This window comes from Schistocerca americana, chromosome 3, assembly GCF_021461395.2.
Source record: "Schistocerca americana isolate TAMUIC-IGC-003095 chromosome 3, iqSchAmer2.1, whole genome shotgun sequence".
Taxonomy (NCBI): domain Eukaryota; kingdom Metazoa; phylum Arthropoda; class Insecta; order Orthoptera; family Acrididae; genus Schistocerca; species Schistocerca americana.
Genome location: NC_060121.1, coordinates 318727888 through 318748768, shown reverse-complemented (window position 1 = coordinate 318748768; position 20881 = coordinate 318727888).

Genomic DNA, 20881 nt, shown 5'->3' with positions numbered 1-20881 from the left:
CAACTGCCCAACGCTACGTGCTGTTCACATCCAGCTGCCCAACACTACAATAGCAAATATTCCAACAATGCAAACCAGCCACAGACTGCACACAGCACAGCCAGTGATTTTCATATAGAGCGCTACGTCGCGTTACCAACATAAAAACATATTAACAGCCTACTTACAAGTGTACCGGCGACGGATCGCTTAGCTGTGTAGTGTATGGTGTTAACTGTGTTCGTACAGGCGCTGCTAACAATGCCACACGTCTACAGTAATGAGGAATACGCAGGTATGTAGTATGTTTATGGCTTCTGAGACGGTAGTGCTACCGCTGCAACAGGAGAATACCACAGGTGCTTTTCGACTCGACGATTACCTGCTTGCAGGGTGTTTACCAAAGTGTTTACCACTTTTCATGAACAGCCTCTCTTCCGAGTAGACATTTTTCGTCCGAGCGTGCACGTCAACAGACTTTGCAAGAACACGAAGAAATTATCTCAAGTGTTGAGCAAAGTCCCGGAACGAGCATACGAAGAATGTCCCTGCGCATGAATGTCCGACAAACACGGGTATAGGAAACATTACATGCGGAAAACCTGTATCTATTTCACTTACAGCGTGTCCAAAATCTCCACCTTGGCGACAATGTCCAACGACTTAAATTCCGTCACTGGGTAATTGAGAATAGTCATTTGCTTCCATACATACTATTCTCTGGCGGAGCCCAGTTTTCACGACACGGAATAAATAGCACACTCAATAATCATCGATGGTCACAGGAAAATACACACGCTTCAGTGGATAGCAATTTCAAAGTTCGTTTTGCCGTAAGTGTTTGGTGCAGCATGATCGGTAACCTTTCGAAAGGTTCATTTATTGAAACTTCCTGGCAGATTAAAACTGTGTGCCCGACCGAGACTCGAACTTGGGACCTTTGCCTTTCGCGGGCAAGTGCTCTACCAACTGAGCTACCGAAGCACGACTCACGACCGGTACTCACAGCTTTACTTCTGCCAGTACCTCGTCTCCTACCTTCCAAACTTTACAGAAGCTCTCCTGCGAGCAATATCCTTTCTTTCAGGAGTGCTAGCTCTGTTCTGTGAACTGTATAACATCTGTACAATAAGTGTTAAAGCCGTTTGTAAAAGACGTGGTACGTCTTTTTCAACTGAATACACGTAACATGCATGTTGTAATGCATTATGAACTAAATGCAAAGTAAATAAACATTATGCCAAAATGTGCAACGTAACTGTCCTTCTCTGTAACATTGTTTTCAAGAAAATCATGTTACGGTCCAGATGTATTGCGTGTACGTTCACGTTGTGCACATTAGGTTTGCAGAATTAAAGTTCCTTTCAATAGCCATACCTCCCTAACGAAGCATTTGTGGACCTGTGTTAATATAACATTTTTTATTCAGAATTACTTATAATGTCGCTGTGTAAAATATTGACCTTTCCGCCCCAAATACCCTCTACATACGAGTACACTGCTTTCTCTGGTTGATCTGTGGCCGCATTCTTACGTGGCTGATGTAATGCCACGTCACTAGGGACATCAAGTAGGACGCTTTCAGCCCCAAATTTCTTTACCCTCTCTCTCACAATCCACCGGCATCATGTTGACCAACGTTGCGTAACCACTCACTGAGTACCCCCTACTAACATAATCCTTATAAAGATCGTGTTGCTGGACGCTAGCATCCGGAGCAAAACTGACGTTCTAACTCATCCCAAAGGTGGTGCATCGCTTTCATGTCGGGGATCTGGGCAGGCTAGTCCATCTGAGGAATGTTAACGTCGACAAACCATTGTCTCACAGATGATGCTTTACTACAGACGGAATTGTAAATCTGATACACACAATCATCGTCTACGAACCGTTCCTCTACTGTATGTAGTATTCAATATTGTAGAATGTGTTCATATCCTTCCACGTTCAGCGTTTCCTTGAGCACGTCAAATGGACCACAACCTGACCACAAAACGTACCCTAATACCGTACCATCATCTCCTCTGAAATTCTCTGTTTGCATTAAAATGATGGCAGGTAGATTTCTCTAGGCATTCGCTGAAGCAAAACTCTTTCGTTGGATTGCCACACCGTATAGCGTGATTCATCACCCCAAATCAGTCATTTCTAGTCATCCACTATCCAGTGTTGTCACCCTTCACACCACCTCAAACGTTGCGCAGCACTGAATGCAGAAAGGCTCGAGGAGCTGGTCGAACACTGTACACAGCTCATTTTAACTCAATACACACAGTAATTGTGCTAGCTAGATTGCTGGTACCATTTTGGAAATCGTGAATGATACCCTCCGCTGATTTGTTACGATTTTTTTACAAGACCCTCTGCACTGCTCGATGGTCCCTGCCTACATGAGGTCTGCCTAGTGTTGGTTTAGTTTCCACTTCAGTCACGTGAGCAGTCACCTAGGCCAGCTTTACTGTGGGCCGAGCTGTACAATAACGCTGGGCTCGGTGTGGGGCGGAGGTGGGGTGGGTCGGTTGCTGTGGCCTGTTGTGGGGTTGTTAACCACTGAGGCCTATGGTGGGACAAAGCCTCTAGGTCGCGTCGTTTCTAGGTCCCCAGTTTAATATACAATACAATACAAGGCTATTGTTACCAAAGGAAAATGATACTGGTTAGTTAGAAGAAAGTGCACAACAGACCCTTCTGAAGGAAGAATCTATTCTAAATTTTAGCTGAATACTGATGATAATTTTGAAATGGCTGGAGTATAGTGCAATCGCTCCTGAGCCACACGGGGGAGAAAAAGTGTACAACGGAACATTTACTACAAAATCACTGATAACACAAACAAAACACTGATTAGCTAAAAAGGGGCTAATTATACGGTCGCCAACCCGCAAGGGCAAAGAATCTCCAGAATCTTGAGAAAGATAATGGTAAAGAAATTTAAGCAAATATTCACAGGCGTGGCAACAGAAGATTGTCACGCTTTTCTACAGCACAAGAGTTCACGAGAAAATAAGTGAATCAGAAAGCACTGGGTTTGCAGTAACTTATTCTGAAATACTAAATTTCTAAAGTAAAATTAAATGAAGTTACTCTTTAATTGAATGACTGGCTTAACTTAAACTTTGTTATGCTAAAAAAAGAAAAAACTTTCAGTAATCTCAGTGTAACGTAATGCTAAATTTAGATAAAGGTAAGCAATTTAGTTTTGATTATTGAAAGATTGAACTTAATTTACTTTAATCAAATAACAATTTGTTTTACTTTTAATATAACAACAATAAAATACATACCAAGCCAGAAGAAGTCACTCACTAAGCTAACTACAGAACAAATGAAATTGCACACTTCTAATTTGTGATGTAGGTTTAGTTATTAGTATTGCCAGTGAAATTATATCTTACTTTAAGTAGCCTCTGTCATAATATACAGGTCTGAACAATTATTGAGGCAGAAAATTTAGACTGAAACTGATCATTAGCAAACAGACAAAAATGGCAATAAATATTTAATCAATTTTCATATTCTTATGATACTCGGTGACTGCATGGAAAGGGAAGGGATCATGCACGGCAATAATGTCTGAAGGCGATGACAACTCAGGTACCTTACAAGTTTTAACTACTGCAAGTTGTTATTCAAGTTATTCACACTTTGTGAAAGAAATTTTGCTGGGAAATGTCAATGTTAGTTTATAATTGTTCAGCAAACAGTGTTACGATGATGTAGCTGTGCGGACGACGAAAAATGTAGCCGACGACAATGCTGAGCTGCGATTGTCGCTGCTGCTTCTGCCGTTCGATGAGAACCCCGAGTCGTCTCCAGAGCCACAGATAATTATCGAATTGGCAACAGTTGGAATTGTAGGTTCCTCCACATGTCCACTCCTATACTTGCTCTCAATACTCGGTGGTTAAGAAATCTGGCGAGAGCATAGCTGCACACCGCGGCGGCGGCAGCGCCCCACAATCACTTCCGCACTCTTTCATGACTCAAGCTGCTCTGCTACCTCTCTACTCGCAACGCGACAGGAACTCTCTATACGCAAAGAGAAACAATGGCATAGCAACTACCATTTCGCCATTGCTGTCGATATATTTCGATAAAGGTCTCTTGGCTACTACCCAGCAATCTTCAATATTTTATTTACAGTTACAATAATTTACATACAGTCAAAAATAAATACACTAGTAAATCGATTATGTATAACATATAGTTTCTGTAATACAGCTTCAGAACCAAAAGTACAGTGCAAGTTATCAAAGGATATTAAACGACGAAAATTTTGGATGGTGCAGAAGGTATTTTATCTGTGTTTTCGATGTTACACAAGACCCACATTTCACAAGTTTTTTCCTGAAGGCAGACAAAATAAAGGAATGTCTGAAGAAATACAAAAGGAAATGCAGATGCGTAAATGCATTTAGTTTTTCTACACAAATTTTGTTAATCAGTCATTAAGCTTCTCATTAATCATGTGTGAGCACGTAATAGCGTGACAATATTGTGTCATTATAAGTCAGATCAACGTAGTGTACCATAATATATTTTAAACAACAAAAACGCATCTTTCAAGAAACGATTACATTTGAAATGAAATTTTCATGTCAGTGCAAGAAAACGTAACATACTTAAAGCTATACAAAAAATGAGTAAAAGGATAAGAAGTGAGATAAGAAAGTACTAGTTAGAATGATTACTTTAGATATTTTTTTTCATAAATCTTATAATCATTAACAAATTCAATTTCTCATTATGAGAGTTTGTGTGTTTCAGGCAAGCGCTCCGGTAATACTTAAACGTTTACAACAAAGCTTTACACTGGTTGCGCTGAAAAGAAAAAAGAAAAAAAAGAAAAACGAAGCGTTCGACAGGTGTATTATAAACGATGCCGCAGCGTTCTAAGAGTAGGCAGGCTCAGTCAGTTCAATTCGCTACCAACCTGCACAGTGCAAAATCCGTGCCAAGAACAATACCAAATTGATATTGTCCTGGCACTAAACCTCCCCCCCCCCCCCCCCCTTCCTAATGGGCCCACTGGATTGCTGTATAACTGACGATGGTCGCATATGCCTAATGAAATTTTACAGAGTAAGGCCATCGTTACTGAAGGAAAATAGCACCTGTTAGTTGGAGGAAGGTGCACAACAAACCCTTCTGAAGGAAGAATCCGTTCTAAATTTAAGCTAGTAAAAAAATTCTCTTGAGGGTTTAGCTTTTTGAAAGATGCAGTTACAAACAATCATTAAAAAGATTCTAGAGTGTAATTATGAGCACAGTTTGTTGAGCTGAGCACACAGACACTGTACAGGTGCAAGTTTACTCCAAGTACAAATATTACGGACGTAACACAGAGAGGATTAAGGAGACTGGAAATTAAGTCCAGCCAAGTCCTGATTCGTAACCATGGGTTGTAATATAGCGGCAAGTGTATTTAATGTTCCGCGAACACAATCCTACGAAAGAATTATCGCTCCGGGCTGAAACGTACAGTTACCCGCAGGCTACTGGTCTGCATGGTACGGTTAGCGCCAGCTACGCCACTTGTTATGCAGCCCGCCGCGTCGAGTCTTATGATCAGCAATGCACCCTGTTTACCGTCGACTATGCACAAGAGGCGAATCTCTCGGATATATATGGGTCTGAGCGGGTATGGTCGAAATGGCTGTCGAAATGTTACATCGTTCAGCGCTGTGTGTTGAAGAAACAGTGGGCGCGCTGCTCGTCCATTCGCATATTTCGGGTTTTTGCGGTTATGTAACGGAGAAAAGGCTCCACGGTGTCCACCGCCACGGATAAGTGCCTTTTTTTCGCGCAGTGTTCATCAGTTGGTGATTCTTACGTCATTTGTTTACACTCTTGGTGTTTCATTTATTATTTTTGTTATTCCAATAACTTTACTTTAGACTCTACTAACAGTGAGAAGCAATGGCTGCGTTATCCAGTTTGCAAGTGGAGGGTAATCATATTAAGAAGAGAGAGTTAACACCTCTCAAAAATCGAAGTCCGAGGCCAAAAGCAAAATTCTGAACAATTTTAATGTATCAAGGACATTTTTATATACTGAAAAGTGAGACGACGTTATTCTTCCAGGATTTGTTCGTTGCGTGAAATGCAAGCACGTACTATCACGAGTCATCATCGGGTAATGGGAATTTGATAGGCGCTTTGACTCTAAATGCTGCGGAAAAAAGCGTTTACCAACAAAGGAAGAGCATGTTAAAACAGATGAAACACACATGAATTACCTGTTAATGCTAACTCAGATTTAATCGTGATCACGTGGGGTATGAATAAAGACATGCAGTTGTCTGAGTATTATCGACATTAATTTTGAACCCTTTACTCTTTTTGCAGTTTTGTATCTGCGCCATTGGAAGTTGACGATGGTTGAAGAAAGCCTTTGTGCAGTATGTAGAACTAGACGTACATATATCACAATCTGTGGATAGGCGAGAATTCGTTCTCAGCCAGGAGGCTGTAACCGTGAGAGCAATAGCGCCCGAAAGGTGAACTCCAAAGAACGTGCACGTCACCCTATGACAATTTACCGAACTCTTACTAACACTGGAAAAATTGCAAGAAGGAACTGATTCTCCGGAAATTATTGCAGGAATCAGACAAAGTGGATGCTCAGCCAGCACGTATATGTGGACAGACGATTTTAGAGAACTACGCTACGCTACAGCGTCAGTTCCTTACGTTAACGAGACGTGTTTCGCTATGAACGGACTACTTTTTACACATCGAATTGCAGACGAGCCCAAGATAGGAGAAGCTATTTTACAGGAGCTGCCTCTTCACTTTTCACTTCAGGGGATAATCGAAGAACACTTCTCGATACCATTGTACGTGACGGTCAGGAGTCTAATATAGCGAGTGACTTAAAACGGCACTAAAGAAAGTGATATTTTGCCCATGCATAGGCAACGATCTTCCGCCACACATTCGATACAGATTATTGGTTGGGGAGAGGCCTTTGTGAACTGATTAAAAAAATATCGATTTGACAAAAATTTGTAGCACATATGAAATGTTAAAACAAGAAATGTTACTGCACCAGGAATGTGACACGTTTGATTCAAAAGTAGCCGTGTTGGAGTCAATCTTGTGTCAAAACAGATGAAAGAGATACTGTAGTGAAACAGCAACATATTAAAAGTAGATGTAGTGGACAATGACCTCCTCTGAAATTTGGTACTTTTTCTAAAACAGTTTCACCATAAATAGACAAACTGAAAAAGGAGAAATGTCCTACAATACAGTATTGCTCTGAATGTTACGCGGGTATAGCGCAACGCTTGGGGGGGTATTCCCAGTGATGTGTACGGGTTTGAAATAATGAAAAACTGGCATCGAGAACTTGTAAAATGTATGAAATTAGTATATGTGTATAACAAATATGCCTATGTTCGTCAGTGAAAATCGACTCGACAAGCAACCTATCAGTAAACGGAATCTAACCTACATAACACTGAGTGCGTGTTGTATGAATGTCAGTTTCACAGTCATTTAAGCCCTGAAGAGATCGTTACATGAAAAACTTAAAACTAGCATTTGGATAAGCTATCTGACTACGTATTTGAATTTGAAAATCTAAAGGAACAAATGAACCTGTAACAATGAATACCTAAACTCTCTGACTACGTTTATGAACAAGAATTTACAAGTGATACAGATTCTGTCTGGTGCAACGGAATTTACTGCATTGGAGTACATGGCATGTTATGGTGTGTCAGCGTCTCTGTACTGCCCCTACGTTTTGTACTCAACTCTTTAGGTGACTGCCCTTTTCCGCGTGGTTTACAGTATTTCGCTGTAGCATGCAGCAGCAGTGGCTAAAGCTTATTATTACTAAGAATGAATTTAATAAAAAGGAGTCTGCTTGGGTCCTGTTAACTACTGAACAACTTGTGGGAAAGGATTTCATAAATTAAGTCTATTTAAAAATTCAGGATCATCATAACCCAAAACCAATAATAGACAACAATAGTTACAATGCAATAGGTATCAATAATGGTTGCGTGCCAGATTAACAAGTTATTACAATTTACAAGTTACATTAACACTTAATAACCGCAGCATATTTATTAATTATCTGCGGTGAATAATTGTTATTATTTGGAGGATGGGGAAGCTCCTTTAAGTGACAAGCAAAACATGTAATTATTGCAAACTCTGACCAACAATCACGAGCCTAACCCTGCAATTTCTTTTGCGCTATGCTTGCGAATTTTAACTTGAATACCGTCTTCAAGGGTACTTAAGCCATCTAAATCTCTCCTGGCTATGTAAATGAAATCAGGCCTTGATGTGGTAAGATCTGCCATCACCCACGTGAGCGCAGCGTGACACGTCTTCTGTCTCCAAGCTCTGGATCGACACTAATACTTCCACTCTCGCAGACAGACCTCGTCTCACAACAATATTTAGAATTGCGCTCCCATGTTTCGCCCACAGATTGTTACTATGGATATCTGAGTGCTTACGTAATGCAAAGAATAGCCTTAAGCTGGCTATATTGCTTTCGGTGTAATGGAGAGTTCTGACATACTCCGTACATAGCCTCCCTCTCGCTTCTTTAAGAATTTGAATGGGACTTAAGTACAAATAGGACAAAAGGAGATAAATATTCTTAAATATGTATATATAAAGATGTAGGTTAGACAATAAATATTGTTTTCACAAAGAATATAGTGAAGCATTTCTTCCTTACTAAAATGTGCAAATATTTAAACAAAATACATAAAGATGTAGAAGTTGTATTTATGATAGAAGGATTGTTCATTATTGGCTCAATAACCTTGAGACAGTTTTGGGACATTTTTGAATAAGTAATCAGGCACATTTTAACACACGAAAAATTTCAACCTATAGAGTTTAGAAAAATAACAAGAAAAACATGTAGAGTGTTTTTGTTTTGTAAAAAAAGGGAATGTTCACTGCACGAGAGGTTTCGTATTGTTTTGCACTTTGCACACTTGTAGAAATATGAGAGGAGAAGCAACGTCATAAACTGTGTATGGAGGTGTGTTTAGAATATTTATCTCCTTTTGTCCTATTTGTACTTAAGTCTCATTCAAATTCTTAAAGAAGCGAGAGGGAGGCTATGTACGGAGTATGTCAGAACTCTCCATTACATTACTAACACCTCAACACAGAGGGTAGTACAATCATGCAGCAGTGTGTACAGTGTCTACCTCACTGACACCTTTACTTGGAGAAACTGCATTTTTGATGACACAGTGGCTTCTGTTGTCAGTGTCCTTTCACTGAGACAGCACTGAGTAATTGTGGCTCTTGAAGACAAAGCTCAGAATTGGTCGCTGATTGCCTCTCAAGAACAGGTAATAATTGCAGACTTCCTTCATTATGACAGACCTCCTTGGTTGCTGCAATGATTGGAAGTGACATCATAGTTGCAGACATCACGTGTGCATGTGCATTTTGTAATTTGTTCGTGCGCTGGCAGATCCCAGTTACTTGGTACTCTATGGACAGAAAATACTTATCATAACAACTTTACAAAAACTTTTACATATTCCTGTAAACATAAGTGAAAAGAGTTAAATAAGTAACTGCACATGCAGTGTATATGAATGAAAGTTTGTAAATTGTTTCATATGAGACACAAATACGTTAACATGAATGTAAAATTATTGTACATAGAACTCATATGTGTGGCATTATGAGAACTGTTTGATTACTAATTAATATATCTACTCTTGTTTTAATTAAGGTAAGCATATAAAATATAATGAGGATTAAGTAATTATGAATGGGCAGTGTATGCTTTAATATAAACATCAAAGTGTGCTGCATTTTACAGTGTTATTCACAAAAATAACACAAAAAGATTATATAGCCTAAGAAATTCTTTGCATATTGCAGCGTCATACACAAAAAAGGGACACAAAATTTTATATTGCATAACAAATGCTTTGTATATGTGGATATAGGATACGCTGCTTGGATTTCCTCCTTTTTTCTGAGGTATTTTCTGTGAGACAATCACATGGCTACATAGAATAGTTTGCTTAACCTAGAAAATCGTAAAAATGACGATTCATTAATAATATAATACTCGAAGTGCCTCCCACAGACCTCCTTACAAAATATTTAGTATTGGAGGCGTCTACAATGTCCCTCAAGGCGTCTTACCTTCATTTACTTACTTTAATATGGAGGAATTCCTTTAAAACCTCTTGTATTACTTGACATTAAACCTTTTCTGGGAGTGGTGTCATCTTGTTATTTTAATTGTGCTTTCCACATCTGTTCCTACCGGCAGCTCAAACAATTGATAAGTGTTATTATGAAACTTCTGGAGTGTTCTGAAAACTAGCATTATGCCTTAGCAAGTGGAAATTTCTATACATAACATGTTATACATAACATGTCTTGTCTTGTCATAATCTGTGAGAATACCATTTCATCACTTTGTAAGCGCTGGATTCTCTCATTAAACAAAGAATACAACAATGAGTATCGCTCATTTAAAAGTGGAAGGACAGAGGAATTGGTTTTGTTTCCATGGAGGCAACAGCGACCACTTCCTTTCACAAGGTTGTAAATCTGTTTCTCTCTTAAGAGGGACACTTCAAAGAGGGCTGTGACATATTTTTACGACATGTCCGCTGGAGCTACACACAGAAAAAAGTGAACTGGTAACAGCGTACCAACGGCCTAGCGCAGTGATAACACCGGTTCCCATCAGATCACAGAAGGTAAGCGCTGTCGGGCTGGGCTGCCGAGCATTGTTGGCAAGCGGGGCGCACTCAACCCTTGGGAGGCAAACAAGAGGAGCTACTTGATTGTGAAGTAGTGGCCCCAGTATCGTAAAAGTGGCATACGGCCGGGAGAGCGGTGTGCTGACCACATGACCCTCCATATCTGCATCCATTGACGTCTTTAGGCTGAGGATGACACGGCGGCCGGTCGGTAACAATGGGCCTTCTAAGACCTGTTTGGATGGGGATATATATATATATATATATATATATATATATATATATATATATATATATATAGAGAGAGAGAGAGAGAGAGAGAGAGAGAGAGAGAGAGAGAGAGAGAGAGAGGGAGAGAAAGAGGGGTAACAGCGTCCTAAGATGAGCGACGATCTCCCGTTAATGCTTTTGGCCTTCATCTACCTTGTGGCCAGCTGCGTCATGCTAAAGTAAAAAAAATGAAATTCTTCACTCTCGCTTTGCTGTCTCTCGAAGGCTTATTGTGTCGTCATAGTTTCTTACCTTGAGTAGACACTAATTGTTAACATAATGAAGAAAATACATCTTAAAACTAACATTTTGATAAGCTATTTAACTGCGTATTTGAATACGAAAAACTACAGGAACAAATGAACCTCTAACAATGAATACCTAAACTCTCTGACTACGTTTTTGAATAAGATACAGAATCTGTCTTGTGCAACGGAATTTACTGCATTAGAGTAAATGGCATGTTGTAGTGTGTCAGCGTCTCTGTTTTGAGACTAAGTTTTCCACCCAACTCTTTACATGACTGCCCTTTTCCACATGGCTTACAGCAATTTGCAGCAGCAGCGGCTAAAGCTTGTTGTTAATAAGAATGAATTTAATAAAAAGGAGTCTGCTTGGGTCCTGTTAACTACTAAATAACTTGTGATAAGGGATATCATGAATTAAGTCTATTTAAAACTTCAGAGTCATCATAACCCATAACCAATAACAGACATTGACAATTACAATGACATAGGTATCAAAAATGGCTGAGTACCAGATTAACAAGATACTTCAATTTCCGAGTTATATTATCATTTAATAACCACAGCATATTTATTAATAAGATGCAGATAATAATAATTATTATTTGGAGGATAAGGAGGCTTCTTTAACTGACAAGCAAATCGCCAGCCGGCGTGGCCGAGCGGTTCTAGGTGCTTCAGTCTGGAACCGCGCGACCGCTACGGTAGCAGTTTCGAATCCTGCCTCGAGCATGGATGTGTGTGATGTCCTTAGTTAGGTTTAAGTAGTTCTATGTTCTAGGGGACTGATGAGCTCATCTGTTAAGTTCCATAATGCTCAGAGCCATTTGACAAGCAAATCATGGGATTATTGCGAACTCTGACTAACAATAACGAGACTAGCTCTGCAATTGCTTTAGTGCCAAGCTTGCGAATTTTACCTTGAATTCCATCTTCGAGCGTAGTTAAGCCATCTAAATCTCTCCCGGCCATATAAATGAAATCAGGCCTTGAGTGTGGTAAGATCTGCCATCACCGACGTGAGGGCAGCGTGACACGTCTTCAGTCTCCGAGCTCTCGACCGACACTGCTACTTCCACTCTCGCAGGCAGACCTCTCACAACAATGCTTAGAAACGCGCTCGCATATTTCGCCGTCAGATTGTTACTATCGGGCAGACGGGGCGAGCTCTGGGTCTGAGGTATAAAGAGCATATTCCTAGTAGAAGCTGTGACGGTACTAAGGGCTCTACTTATGTGGAACACCTTGTGCAAACGGCTCATGCGCCAAGCCATCCAGCTAATATCGAATTACTTCATGCCGAGGTTAAGGGCTTAAAACTGGATGTTTTGGAAGAAACGCAGATCTTTAAGCATCTGCAACATGTTAAAGACAATATCCTCAATGACCAAGTCCTACTAAGAAATAGAATTTTTTTTGAAGGTTTCGCACCTTTACTTTGTTCTTCATACTTGTAAATCTGATGATCTGGGGATTTTCACATGCATGCGCTGATTGGCGAGCGCGGTTGGTCAAACTGTTCATATTATTTCTTATTATCCTCATTTTCCTTTTACGATAAAGGTGAAATGGTTCAAATGGCTCTGAGCACTATGGGACTTAACATCTGAGGTCATCAGTCCCCTAGAACTTAGAACTACTTAAACCTAACTAACCTAAGGACATCACACACATCCATGCCCGAGGCAGGATTCGAACCTGCGACCGTAGCGGTCGCGCGGTTCCAGACTGAGGCGCCTAGAACCGCTCGGCCACACCGGCCGGCGATAAAGGTGATTTTAGCACGTTGAACACCTCACGTTTTGTCTCTATATATTAGCTCGTCTCTTGTTCTACCCATTTCATTTTTTTTATATACGTTTATCCACAGTTGTGAATATATGGGCTATTCAGCCCCAACCCATGTATAAATTTTCTCGTATTCATATGTGCATGCGCATTCAAGTAACTTCCCTTGTGTTGCGCACGTGCATAGATAGCGGGTCAGGCTTGTAAGTGAGCGACCGTTTGTAGCTGCAGTTTAAGGCGGGTCATGGCCCATCGAACATAGGCCGGTGTGAGGTGGGTGGCTGGCTCTGACCACTATGGGACTTAACTTCTGAGGTCATCAGTCACCTAGAACTTAGAACTAATTAAACCTAACTAACCTAAGGACATCACACACATCCATGCCCGAGGCAGGATTCGAACCTGTGACCGTAGCGGTCGCGCTGTTGCAGACTGTAGCGCCTGGGCCCGCATCTCGTGGTCGTGCGGTAGCGTTCTCGCTTCCCACGCCCGGGTTCCCGGGTTCGATTCCCGGCGGGGTCAGGGATTTTCTCTGCCTCGTGATGGCTGGGTGTTGTGTGCTGTCCTTAGGTTAGTTAGGTTTAACTAGTTCTAAGTTCTAGGGGACTTATGACCACAGCAGTTGAGTCCCATAGTGCTCAGAGCCATTTTTTTGTAGCGCCTGGAACCGCTCGGCCACCCCGGCCGCCGGTGTGAGGTGGAGCGTACACCATTAAGTTAAGTAGTGGTTTTGACTTTGTGCATATGTGCTGTTTGTGTTTTCCTTTTCTTTTTCGTTTATAAATGTATAGCTATGATGGTTTTTTTTAAAATCATTGACAAAGGTCTTCTTAGTCACTTGTGGGTTTTATTGTTGTTCTGAAGAAGGTGTAGCTATCTACGCCGAAACCTGGGTTAACACTTAACACTAGGTGCTTTTTTCGCAATCAAGGTGGGGTTTTTAGTTTTTTAATATATTAACCAACGATTGCTGACGCTCTGCGATGTTGAAGGTTCGTAAACACATGCGAATGTATTTATCTTCACCCTGCTATAGAGAATGCTGGAATTGGCTCGTATTTGCTTTCGAGTTCTGTTATTTATCCCTACATAGTTTGTAAACACATTACGTACTTTTCTATTGTTATTTTCAGCAATTTACAGAGCTTCTTGGGATTACAGGGAAAAGAGCATAACCATCAAATAAAATGGGTCTGAGTCGGAAGTCGTGTGGATATGGGTGGGTATATGCTTTCGGGTACAAACCCGAGTCTGCCGGCCACAAACATAACTGAAATCCCCCGGTACCGGGCCATACTCGGCCGTTGAAGGCCTCTGTCCGCCACGTGATGTGACGAGAGGTCGGAGAGCGCCGGTTTCGGTGAACGCTTGTTGATAGTGGCGCCTCTGGTGGTGAGGGCCGCGAGTGACGGTCGATCTCCGACAGCTGCAATAATTCCATGTCGCTGTCGGAGGCGGTTACGACAAGAGGTGAACGTTCTGGGGTACTGCTCCTGCTTCTGTCTGTTGCTGAACGAGACTATTACATGTATAAAAATGGTATCTGTTCTTTCGGACATGTCCGAAAGAACAGATACCATCGGTGACCATGCAGCTCTCTTAGAATGAAATGATAATTAAATCAAGACCCTAAACTGTCGACAGGCGTTGATATACATCAACGGGGACAGTTGAAAATGTGTGCCCCGACCGAGACTCGAACCCGGGATGTCCTGCTTACATGGGAGACGCTCTATCCATCCGAGCCACCGAGGGCACAGAGGATAGAGCGACTGCAGGGATTTATCCCTTGCACGCTCCCCGTGAGACCCACATTCCCAACTTAATGTCCACACGCTACATTCGTAGTGCCCCTGCCCATTACACTCATTACTCGGGGAAGACAATCTTACTGAGTTCCGTAAGAATTCGGGCAATGCGTGTGCATCCAGTACAGAAGAAGAAGGTCGATGGCCGGTTAGCCTTAACTATATGAATATGGTATCTGTTCTTTCGGAAATGTTAATTATCATTTCAGACTATTACAAGCTGGGATTGGAGCAGAATGATTCCCAATTGCAAATATTTGGGAACGAAATTCCAGTACCGATCTGTAACTTTCAACGAAGGAGAACCTCGCGAAAACCTGAATCTGAACTGGAAGATTGGAGGTATTTTTAATTTCGTTCTAGGACAAGAATTCGAACGCCCCGTGTGTGTATGTGTATCTATTAGTGTCTCTGGGAGAATAATGACAATGACTTGCTCAACATATGTGTGATCGATATGCCTCGTCGATCAATTAAATTAGTTTCTTTATTGTCTACTTCATTCCCCCCCATATGACAGGTGGGGATTGAGGAGAATGTAGGCTGGAACAGCCGAATTGCTGCTTTTCAGGCTAATGATATTAACAAATCGACACGCAATATAAAATAAACTAAAAAATATTTATTATAATGATAGAATAAAAACCACAGACAGCCATGTTGCGGCTGGTAGTATATTGTTTGACGTAGATGACGATGCTGCTTGTGGCCAGTCAATCAGCCACCACTAAGTGAGCACTGCAAGAGTATGGAAACAGGATAATGGAATGAGCAGCAATGGATGAATCGCAGTGTCTGATCGGGGAGGATGACGGAAGAGGGAGATCGGCTAAGATGTTGGGTTAGGAGGCTGGAACAGGCTGGAGCAAGGGTCAGGAGACAGGGAGGGAATGGATGTCAGCACGCTATTTTGCGTTATGTGCAGGGAGCCCGTTCAGTTTTCTTTGCGTGGGATGTAGTGGGCATGGACGTCTAGGGAGCAGAGGGGGAGAAGTGGCCAACCCAGATTTGGAGACCATTGTGAAACATCCCCTTAGAAAAATTTATAAATGACAGTGCTGGTAAACCTCTTACGTTATTTGATTTTCAAACAGCTGAGCAAAACTGAACATACTCAGACATTTCTCTCTTTACTTATTCTGATCAACCGTAAACTGACACACAATTTTTTTTTTCGCAACGGAATCTGACTTTCAATAATCCCTAGAAAAGAATGGCCCTGACTAACAATAACCTATACCTTTCATGAATCACTTACCTCACAAAAATCTTCGTTGCTCAAACTACTGCAATACAGTGTGCGCCAACACTGCCAGCTAAATAAAAATATTCTAACTACTGAAGGCACTAACTACTGAAAGGCATAGTTAGCTAATGAAAGATTTTGATGGAGAGCAAACAATGTAATTTCGTTTTTCTGACGGACACACGTCCAGATCGTCCGCTCTCAAAGCTCTGGCATCTCTCTCCCCACATCCACCACTGCTGGCGACTCACTTCCAACTGCGCAACGCTACGCGCTGTCCTCATCCAACTTAACACTTCAATAACAAATATTCCAACAATGCCAACCAGCCACAGACTGCACACAACACAGTCAGTGATTTTCATACAGAGTGCTAAGTGGCGTTACCAACATAAAAACCTAAACACCCCACTTACAATTGGTGACACCTTTGTGTTTTGAACTTCGATTTTATTTGATGTATTTGCAGAGAGCAGAGAATTTATTTAGAGGGATAAGCAAGATGGATACAGAAGATGAGACTGGATGGATTGATCTTGTTCACAGTGGTAATGTTTTAAGCGTGCAGCGTTCCAAGCTACATTTTTTTTTTGAAAGTAACAAGGGAACGGATAAGGCTTTTGTAGGAGTAGAGTATGTAAGACACCTGTTCTGCCTGTCAGCAGATTTATTTTTGTTAGCCTGTTGTGCACCTATTCCTGGATGGTTACGAAATGGGGAGCCAGGTTACTTTCAGGTATTTTACTGCGTTCCTAATATGGGTGGGATGATTATGGAGACATAGAAGTCGGCTAACAGAAACGACGGGTAAGTCCAGATTTTACACCAGGAAATTAAGTTATTGCGTTCGATCTGGAGCGTCAGATAGAAATCCTCTATGGCTAGCTGGAGGGCAAGGAAGGCCTGCACGATGCTCTCCACGGTCTTGTACGTGAACCGTGTGATTTTAAGTGTGACCAAGTTCTCCACGTGGGGTGTATTATGATTTCAGCTGCTCCATATTTCTGAGGCTTGTAACAGAGTTGCACTGTGCAGCGTTTCGAAACGCGTGGACAGTTTTAGCTCGCAGAATTCCGCGGTCCGGCACATCACTGGGGAACAGAAATTGGCAGGCGACGCCAGCGGCGCAGCTGTGCTGTGAGCCAGTGGGCGCGCCGGAGCGGCCTGGCCGGTTCCCCCTGGTCTCCTCGCCTGCCCTGGTCGCCAGCCAGCGGCTGGACGCGGAGGCAACGCCTGGTTTACAGCCGGCGCTATTACCGCGGCGCGAGGCAAAAGTAAATAGCAGACGCACTGTCATAATTATAACCGGCACTGCGGACGTGCAGCCAACTACCACCTTCAACAAGTTGCAGGTTCTGCGCCTCGCGTGAAAGCGGAAGCATACAGACTCTAGGTATTAAGCTACTACCCACGAAATTTTATTTTTATATTTTTCTCATCACTTTGCCGGCCGGAGTGGCCGAGCGGTTCTAGGCGCTACAGTCTGGAACCGCGTGACCGCTACGGTCGCAGGTTCTAATCCTGCATGGATGCGTGTGATGTCCTTAGGCTAGTTTTCAGTAGTTCTAAGTTCTAGGGGACTGATGACCACAGTTGTCCCACAGTGCTCAGAGCCATTTGAATCATTTCTCATCACTTTGTATACATAAATTTTGCCCGCGCGGTTGGCCGTGCGGCTTTCCGGGCGGGAAGGAGCGCCTGGTCCCCGCCTCGAATCCGCCCGGCGGATTTGCGTGGAGGTCCGGTGAACCGACCAGTCTGTGGATGCCAGAATGAGATTTTCACTCTGCAGCTGAGTGTGCGCTGATATGAATCTTCCATCTCGCAGGAGAGTTTCTGTAAAGTTTGGAAGGTAGGAGGCGAGGTACTGGCACAAGTAAAAGCTCTGAGGACAGGACGTGAGTCGTGCTTGGGTAGCTCAGTTGGTAACAGTTTTAATCTGCCAGGAAGTTTCATATCAGCGCACACTCCGCTGCAGAGTGAAAATCTCATTCTGGAAACATCCCCCAGGCTGTGGCTAAGCCATGTCTCCGCAATATCCTTTCTTTCAGGAGTGCTAGTTCTGCAAGGTTCGCAGGAGAGCTTGTGTAAAGTTTGGAAGGTAGGGGACGAGGTACTGGCAGAAGTAAAAGCTGTCAGGACGGGGCGTGAGCCGTGCTTGGGTAGCTCAGTTGGTAGAGCACTTGCCCGCGAAAGGCAAAGGTCCCGAGTTCGAGTCTCGGTCCGGCACACAGTTTTAATCCGCCAGGAAGTTTCAGTCTGTGGATGGTTTTTAGGCGGTTTTCCATCTGCCTCGGCGAATCTGGACTGGTTCCCCTTATTCGGCCTCAGTTACACTATGTCGGCGATTACTGCGCAAACAAGTTCTCCACGTACGCGTACACCATCATTACTCTACCACGCAAACATAGGGGCTACACTCGTCCGGTGTGAAACGTTCCCTGGGGAGTCCACCGGCGGCCGAATCGCACAATAACCCTGGGTTCGGTGTGTGTTGCGGAGGGGTGGACTGCGGTAGTCGTCGTGGGGCTGTGGACCACTGCGGCTGCGGCGGGGACGGAGCCTCTCCGTCGTTTCTAGGTCCCCGGTTAACATACAATACAATACATAAATTTCAGTGAGTATGGAAAAAAAAATTCCTACACATCGTGCTGAAAGGAGTCGAATATAAGCATTACATTGAACGATATTCCTGCTCTGGTAAATACACTTAAAAAGCACGAAGGAAATATTTGAACGGAACAGATACCTCGATATCGGTAGATGTTCAGACAAAGGAATGTTTACAATTTCAGAAAAAACTGGACGATCTGTTTAAGATAATGTTGAAACTTTCCCTGTGGATGTAAAGAATGACGGTACTGGTAAAGCTTCTACGTTACTTGGTTTTCAAACTCTACAGTGAAACTAAACGTACTGAGACTGTTTTCTCTTTACTTCTTCTGATCATTTCTAAACTGATACACAATATTTTAGCGCAACGAAATCTGAATTTCAGTATCCCAACAAAAGAATTGCCCTGACTAACAATTACCTGTGCCCTTCATGAATCACTTACCTCACAAAAATCTTCGTTACTCGAACTACTGCAATACAGCGAGAGCCAATACTGCTAGCTAAATAAAAGATTCTATATACACTACTGGCCATTAAAATTGCTACACCACGAAGATGACCTGCTACAGACGCGAAATTTAACCGACAGGAGGAAGATGCTGTGATATGCAAATGATTAGCTTTTCAGAGCATTCACACAAGGTTGGCGCCGGTAGCGACACCTAAAACGTGCTGAGATGAGGAAAGTTTCCAACCGATTTCTCATACACAAACAGCAGTTGACCGGTGTTGCCTGGAGAAACGTTGTTGTGATGCCTCGTGTAAGGAGGAGAAATGCGTACCATCACGTTTCCGACTTCGATAAAGGTCGGATTGTAGCCTATCGCGATTGCAGTTTATCGTATCGCGACATTGCTGCTCGCGTTGGTCGAGATCCAATGACTGTTAGCAGAATATGGAATCGGTGGGTTCAGCAGGGTAATACGGAACGCCGTACTTGATCCCAACGGCCTCGTTTTATCACTAGCAGTCGAGATGACAGGCATCTTATCCGCACGGCTGTAACGGATCGTGCAGCCACGTCCCGATCCCTGAGTCAACAGATGGGGACGTTTGCAAGACAACAACCATCTGCACGAACAGTACGACGACGTTTGCAGCAGCATGGACTATCAGCTCGGAGACCGTGGCTGCGGTTACCCTTGACGCTGCATCCCAGACGGGAGCGCCTGCGATGGTGTACTCAACGACGAACCTGGGTGCACGAATGGCAAAACGTCATTTTTTCGGATGAATCCAGGTTCTGTTTACAGCATCATGATGGTCGCATCCGTGTTTGGCGACATCGCGGTGAACGCACATTGGAAGCGTGTATTCGTCATCGCCATACTGGCGTATCACCCGGCATGATGGTATGGGGTGCCATTGGTTACACGTCTCGGTCACCTCTTGTTCGCATTGACGGCACTTTGAACAGTGCACGTTACGTTTCAGATGTGTTACGACCCGTGGCTCTACCCTTTATTCGATCCCTGCTAATTTCAGCAGGATAATGCACGACCTCATGTTGCAGATCCTGTACGGGCCTTTCTGGATACAGAAAATGTTCGACTGCTGCCCTGGCCAGAACATTCTCCAGATCTCTCACCAATTGAAAACGTCTGGTCAATGGTGGCCGAGCAACTGGCTCGTCACAATACGCAGTCACTACTCTTGATGAACTGTGGTATCGTGTTGAAGCTGCATGGGCAGCTGTACCTGTACACACCATCCCAGCTCTGTTTGACTAAATGCCCAGGCGTATCAAGGCCGTTATTACGGCCAGAGGGGGTTGTTCTGGGTACAGATTTCTCAGGATTAATGTACCCAAATTGCGTGAAAACTTAATCACATGTCAGTTCTAGTATCATATATTTGTCCAATGAATACCCGTTTACCATCTGCATTTCTTCTCAGTGTAGCATTTTTAATGGCCAGTAGTATATATATTCGTGATATCCTGTTTAACAAATATCTTTTTCTGACGGACACACGTCCAGATCGTCCGCTCATATTAACATATCAAAACTCTGGTATCTCTCTCCCCACATCCACCACTGCTGGCGGCTCTCCTCCAACTGCCCAACGCTACAGGCTGTTCACATCCAACTGACCAACACTACACTGGCGAATAACTTACAACAACGAGTCCAACCAGCCACAGACTGCACACAGAGCAGTCTCCGCTACTTGGCGTTACCAACATAAAAAGCTAAACAGCCTACTTAC